We start from the raw sequence: 8,229 nt of genomic DNA on the forward strand, positions 1-8,229 counted from the left end.
TAAAACACAGATCATCTGGTGGTGTGACCGTTATACCGGTCATTCATTTTGTGGGCGGGACAATATTCCTTTTGCTGGTTGGCCCATGATACCTTTAGAGGCCTCCCCATATCCCAAAATCCGACTAATCCGAGACATCCCCCTCCACTTCCATATTGTTCCCCCCCGCCCCCCTCTCTTCAAAACAATGAGTCTTAAAAGGTATATAAACCCCAAGGCCTGTCATACCGGCATCAGAAGGCTTCTTACTTCGGAAAGCAGCTCACTCACGCCTTTGCTCGCACCTCCAAGTCTCTCCTGTCCCACAGAACCCTACGAGTAACATACCAAGATGAACACACGATTTGACGGAACCCTATTCTCTGCCATGGCCTCTTCCTTATCCAGCAGCATACATCCTGCAGCAGTGGAGAACCCCGAGCAGTTGCAACTCTACATCAGCAAGCTGAAGGAAATGGTGCCCGGATGCCCCAAGAGCAATTCTGTCAGCAAACTGGAAGTCATCCAACACGTGATAGACTACATCGACGACCTGCAGCAAGCGCTCCACTCAGACTCCGAGACCGACTCCCTTCCCGGAAGCCCCGTGGAAGGCGCCCACTTCGGCGGCGCTTTCAGTCAACAGCTAGAGTTCCACGGGTATGGGTCTAGGCCCCTGCAGCAGCAGCAGCACCAGTCGCAAGAGCCCCAGTACCCATGACCCTACTGTGCCGCGTTCAACGACCAACACAGCGGCAGTTTCCAGAGCAGTTCCTTCAGCGACGAATCCAGTAGGCCTAACTTTGACGACTGCAGCAAGACTGTAAGTGCATTTGCCAGTGGCTTCGAGTCTTGCGGCAGCGGTTACAGAAGCAGCCAGGGGAACTGACATATCATTTTGTCTTTCTTCTTCTTCGTCGTTTCATTCAGGCACGAAAAGGAGGCACTACGGTGCCCGTCTTGCCAAGTTTCTGTTCTGTGTTGCATAGACGTACCATTATTGTTTATTGTACATCCACGTATTTATTTTTATATTGTTGGCAAATTATATTTTGAAATGTCTATAAATATACTCTTAACTTTTCTCCGTGTTTTAACTACGGTTGTCCCAACTTTCTCTACAAAATACGCTTTGAACAAGAGAAATTTGTACTTAGCCTAAAGAAACATTATTAAGCTACTATACACCGAGTTTCATGATTCAAATAAGAGTTCTTTCAAATGGAAGTTCAAGAGCAAAGAGTGTGCAATGAATATCATATTGTATATATTCATGATGATTCAAGAAAATTATCTGCAATAAATTATCTATGTAAAATCATGTATATTCATGATTCACGAAAATTATCTCTGTATAAAAGTTTACGAAACAGATTATTTGGAGAGAAATCATATTATGACTGCTGGTTGTAAGAATGTATACAGAAATAAACTGCTGCCATTTACTTATGAAAATTGGTTGAAACGTCTACTTGAGAAGGCTTCATATTTATTGTTTTGTTTTCAATTGACGTCTCTCAAAGCAAGACGAACCGAGACTTAGACTATCAAAGCAAGACGAACCGAGAGACTTTGAACATCTTCAACCAACAAAAAAATTTTCACTTGAGTATAGTTTTAAAAACAAAATTCGTATCGATCATAGGTCTGAAGAAGAACTAATATAACTTGAAAAAAGAGTTTTAACAGTCAAGGGTTCTGAAATCATAGAAACAAAGAAGTTCCTGACATATGGACTGGAATGGAATATAGAATTTTGGCCAAAGGCCAAGCACTGTGACCTATGAGGTCATTCAGCGCTGAAAGGAAAATTTTGAGTACAAAGGCTTGAAAGGAGTAACGGGAGGAAAACCTCGCAGTTGCGCTATGAAAAATCTGTTAGAAGGAGAGGGTGGAAAGTAAGACGGAAGAAAGCGAATATGAACGGAGGCAGGGTGAAAGGAATGACAAAGGTTGTAGCTAGGAGCGAAGGGACGCTGCAAAGATCCTTAAGTAATGCCGCCTACAGTACACCGCATGAGATGCATTGACGGTTCTACCTTCCTGACATATGTGGTGAAGAATCAGTACACGACCTCAGAAAACATTGCACTCTGAGAACTTGCTTGGTAGCCAGTGGGTCAAGTAGGAAATCGGAGAATTCCAAAACGCTAAAAGGAGATTTTCAATCTTTAGACGCTGTTAAGAAATCATTCATTTTCCAAACCTTACTTTCTACAAAAAAAAAAAAAAAAAAAAAAAAATCCATCCTATCCGGCATTATTGAGATGGTAAAATGAATAATGTTTTTGCCAACCGTCAGGAACCCCTTCTTTAAATATGTAGGAAGCCTCGTAAGAAATAAATAAATGATAAATTGATAAATAAAGCCTTGGCTTACTTTTCAGTGTGTGTATATATATATAAATATATAAATATATATATATATATATATATATATATATATATATATATATATATATATATATATATATATATATGAATTTGATCATGAAATCCGTTCACGGGCATAAAATGTCATTATTTTAATTGTGAAATGTATTAAATTGAATATAAAATTTAGGCCAAAGGCCAAGTGCTGGAACCTATAAGGTCATTCAGCGCTGACATGGAAACTGACAGTACTCGTAAAAAGGTTCGAAAGGTGTAACAGGAGGAAAACCTCAAAGCAGTTGCACTATGAATCTACTGTAAGGAAGGGGTGGAAAGTAAGATGGAAGAAAGAGAATATGAAAAGGAGGTACGGTAAAAGGAACGCAAGGGGTTGCAGCTAGGGGCCTAAGGAAGGCACGCTGCGAGGAACCTGAAGTAACGCGTACGGGGATTTATCTTAATGGTGGAACGAGTTCTAGCGGGCAGAAAATGTCTGCTCTTCCTGGAATGAAACGCATTAATTAATAAGACGTGGTTCTGCTAATGTTGAAATGCGCTCTTCCATATAAAAAATAATGTTTTAATGATGAAATATGTTCGCAGAAAACAAAATGTCAATCTTTTCAGGTTTGATACCAAAACGCATTCATGGACATCATTCTTATGATGATGATGATGATGAATTATTATTATTATTATTATTATTATTATTATTATTATTATTATTATTAGTCAGATAATAAACCCTTTTTCATATGGAGGGCCCACAGGGGGCCACTGACTTGAAATTCAAGCTTCCAAAGAATATGGTGTTTATTTGAAAGGAGTTACACAAGGTAATGGGAAATACATAAAGAAGAGATCGGTTATAAGAAAGGAAAAAAAACTAAACTAATAAATCAATACATAAATAGATAAAAATAAAATTTAGCAATGCATGTCATCTTTTACTGAAATTTGAAGTTCCAAGCGTACAACAAGAAGTTCTTAGACCTACAGACATAGATTTTGAGAGATTACAATCCTGGCGCAAATATTTGACATTAATAGTAACATAATGGGTTCAATCGAACAATTAATTTCTGTATCTTTCATTTTTGGTTTATAAAGAAAATGCTACCATCTATGAAAACAAACAAATCAGATATATTTTGGCCAAAAAAAAAAAAAAAAGTAATGTACGCCCGGTAAACAATAAACAAGATTCTTCTGAGTTATGATTCCAGTGGCTATATTATTATTGTAGTAGGTAGTTCTCGTGGGGTGTCGACTGAATGATGCCCTAACGAGAAGGGCGAAACTAGTCGACACCCCACGAGAACTACCTCCTACACATCACTAAACCACCGGATATGAATATCGGTCAATTGCTTGCAACCATTCCAGAGCAAGAAAAGCAATTGATAAGACGAATTGAGCGTTTACTATATAAAATAAATGCTGTTGAAACTGCCATTTTGTTTAACAAAATAATAATAATAATAATAATAATAATAACACTATCGTTGAAAAGATATTACTGTTGTTATTCCAAACTGAACAATGCAAATCCTTAATAATAATAATATAATAATAATAATAACACCACATTCTTTGGAAGCTTGAATTTCAAGTCAATGGCCCTGTAGGCTTGTCCCATGTTAATAGTTTATATTTTCAGTATAATAATAATAATAATAATAATAATAATAATAATAATAATAATAATAATAACGTTTAGTTTCTAAAGGCCTGTTGTGGATCTCTGGATCCATCAAACCAACAAAGATGAAAGCGACTGCAAAGTGGAAACAATTTTCTCCCTCTCGGCACTTGGCGTGTACGGATCGCTCTCACAGGAACATTTGTTGATACTAGCAGAAGGCCGTCGTGAAACAATAGCTATTTTATTCATTTAATACTCATCATTCCGGCAAGTTCAAGGCGAGTATCATAATCCAAATGGGACTCTCCATCTGTGGATTATTTTGCTCTTAATTATAGGTCTACGAAAAGAAACGTTCTCTGTGAACTGGAGTTTGCTAAAATGAAAAAAATACGACTTGAAAAAAAGCCTTTGTCGCAAAAACATAAAGCCTGTTATACATAATATACAAAAAGGGATATCTTGAAATTCCATAAAACAAAAAGGAGAATTAGATGAATGGAACAACTACACACCTACATCACTACAGGGAACTCCCCTGAATTGCCTCAAGCGGGCTCCAAAAGCTGGCTTCAAAAACTCCACCTCGGGAATCACAATCCAACCTCTTTGAATACCGACACCATGGGCTTCGGAGCGCATTCTCTCATCACACCCCGGGGAATGCTTCTCCTTGCCAGACTCAGCGATCGAAATAGGAAAGAACTCATTTACAACGGTTAATCTCTTTGATTCAGTGACGTCTACCGTGATCCGGTCGGCAGACAGAGTGGCGCCGGCGCACAATGAAGTGGGCGGAGCGCTCTCCAAGAGCTGCCCACTTGACCTGTGATGTTCTTTGACGTCCACGCGTGGATTGTCGCAAACAAAAAGCGTGTTTGAACTGTCATTCACCGGTGGATGACACCAGGTTCTTTTTCGATTCGGCTGTTTAAAATTCATCTTGTTTGAAGAGGATAACAAGATCATAGGTCTACGGTCGTTTTTCTAAATAACAGAAGATGCAGGATTTCTAGACTAAAAAGGTGAATTATCTTTACGCGTCCGTGTATATATATGAAGAATAATGAATTGTATATCATTACCAGAGGCGTTTTTTTCACAAGGAGACATTCGGCCTAAGACAGACACCGACTGGCTTGTGTAAACAGTTCATCTTTCAAGTTTTTCGCAACATAGCATTTGCACTGAGTTTTAATTCCTAACAATTGTTCAGAAACACACATGTATATGTATATGTATATATATATATATATATATATATATATATATATATATATATATATAGAATATATACATATATATATATATATATATATATATATATATATATATATATATATATATATATATATATATATATACATAGAGAGAGAGAGAGAGAGAGCTTTATCATCCACGCCTATTTTTTTAAACGTCTTATTTATGACAAACTAATGCTGCTGTGACCACATGCCAAAATGGGATCTTGTTCTTTGAGCTTGCTTGGTACATTGATTCGAAGGAAACTTGATACATGTATTAAAAAAATAAATAAAATAAAGCAAAGTAAAATAACTGCTCTATTTGTCATGATGTACAACATAAAAATTTTCTTCTTTTGCAAAACAAATCGAAAAGTTATTTTCTAGCGATTAAAAAAAATAGTTGTTCGATTTTGAGAAAAAAAAAATTTTATTTACAACAAGAATATTCTAAAGTTTCGCAAAATTCAGAACGTTATATGACCCGAAAACATTAAGTTTAAAATCTGATGGAAAAATTAATTTTCATATTTTGCAATTAACACGTTTCCCTTTCTTGCAAAATAAATCTTTTAAGTTATTTCTGCCGATAAAAAAAAATCCTACAACCTTAATAGGAAAAACACACAAACGGATTTTGATATTTCATTTTTCCCAGTTTATCAATTTTATTTTCAAACTTAGATGACAATTAAGTGTTCTGAATTAAATTGAACTGAATATAGAATTTAGGCCAAAGGCCAAGCACTGGGACCTAAGAGGTCATTCAGCGCTGAAAAGGAAATTGAGAGTAGAAAGTTATGAAAGGAGGTACAGTAAAAGGAACGAAAAGGGTTGCAGCTAGGGGCCGAAAGGACGCCGCAAAGGACCTTAAATAATGCCTACAGTGCAACAAGTGAGGTGCACTGACGTTAACCCCCCTACGGGAAAGATGAGTTACAGATTAAGAAGACAATTTCTAAATTATTTTGCGTCATTCCAGTGGGGGTATATGAAGAGAGAGAGAGAGAGAGAGAGAGAGAGAGAGAGAGAGAGAGAGAGAGAGAGAGAGAGAGAGAGAGAGAGAGAGAGAGGCATAAATAAACTTAAGTAATAAAGCATGGAGTATACAATAAGTAATGTTGAGAGAGAGAGAGAGAGAGAGAGAGAGAGAGAGAGAGAGAGAGAGAGAGAGAGAGAATCTGTTCCCAATGCAATTGAGACGTCTATCTCATTTCCCGCCTTCCAGCGCCATCTCTGGGAAACCGTCCTGCTTGGCTTGACAGGTTTATTCCCCCGCTGTCATTTATCTTAGACAGATACCCTTTAATTACCGTCCCTTTTCGCGGTCCGCCCGTCGCATAAACGGATCCACTTGGCAAGTCCTTGCTAAGAAGGCGCTGCGTGGCGCCCATTACGGGCGCGAGTCGCAAACACACACGACTGAATGAGCAAAGTTGACGGTTTGGGCGGTATTAATGGCACGTCTGCTGTCGCCTCATCTGTCTCTCTCTCTCTCTTACCCTATCTCTCTCTCACCCCATCTTTCTCATTCTCTCTCTTTCCCCATCTCTTTTCTGTTTATCTCTCTCTCTTTTCTACCCCCTCTCTCTCTTTCCCCATCTATATATATATTATATATCTATCTATATATATATATATATATATATATATATATATATATATATATATATATATATATATAGATATATATATATATATATATATATATCCCTCTTTCTTTCTCCCTTAACCCCATCTCTCTCTCTCTCTCTGGGAAGACACAGGGTAAATGAGACTGACACCACGACCCCCGGGGATCTTCTAGGGTTCCTGGTCATCCCCAAAAACGTGGAGAAAGAAAAACAACGGGATATCGCAAACAAGGTCAATAGAGGCCGTTGTCTCGATACGCAGAAGTAATGAGGTTTTTTGTTTGTCTTCGCTTCCCGAGCGTGACTTTTTTTTTTTTCTTTTCACGCACAGAAAGATCGTAACGGCAATTTTGACAGAATGATTTACAGGCGTACAGGTATAAAGATGCAAATACATGTAAATTGGTAACATATATTATATATATATATATATATATATATAATATATATATCATATATATATATATTTATATATATTTTGTTAGTTATAAATGATTTGTTTAACCAGACCTGTGTATAATATATATATATATATATATATATATATATATATATATATATATATATATATATATATATATATATATATATATATATATATATATATATATATATATATATATATATATATATATATATATATATATATATATATATATATTATTTACGAGGACTAAGTCATAATTTATTTGTAAAGTTCATATGCAATGTAATGCTGTTACAAAAACTGTAAGCTACATACATGAAATGTACGTCTTCATCAAAATGTAAATGTAACGTCACGAATAATAATAATAATAATAATAACAATAATAATAATAATAATAATAATAACAGCTTGATCCCTGGGTAGCATTACAATCAGAGAGAGAGAGAGAGAGAGAGAGAGAGAGAGAGAGAGAGAGAGAGAGAGAGAGAGAGAGAGAGAAATGGTAACCAATACTTAATCACAGGAGAATCAGATTAGTGACCCTGGATGCTGGAATATGTCCTATGGTCAAAGAAAATATTTAATAATGAAAAGGGAACAGACATTTTTTTAAAAATTATACTTTCTAAGCTGTCAAGGGACGCGATGACAGTTTTCTCATACCGAGAGACGAACGCTTCCATCAGAACATTCCTCCACTCATTCTTGTGATGTCGGAATTGGGATACATGAATTAGGCCAAAGGGCAAGGGCTAGGACCTATGAGGTCATTCAGAGCTGATAATGTTGAATTGCTAAGAGAGGGTGGAGAGTAAAACGGAAGAAGAGAATATGAATAGAGACACAGTAAAAGGAATGAAAGGGGTTGCAGCTAGGGGCCCGTGGGACGACGCATAAGGTGCACCGATGGCACTAGACCCATAC

Source organism: Macrobrachium rosenbergii, chromosome 9 (assembly GCF_040412425.1).
Source record: "Macrobrachium rosenbergii isolate ZJJX-2024 chromosome 9, ASM4041242v1, whole genome shotgun sequence".
Taxonomy (NCBI): Eukaryota; Metazoa; Arthropoda; class Malacostraca; order Decapoda; family Palaemonidae; genus Macrobrachium; species Macrobrachium rosenbergii.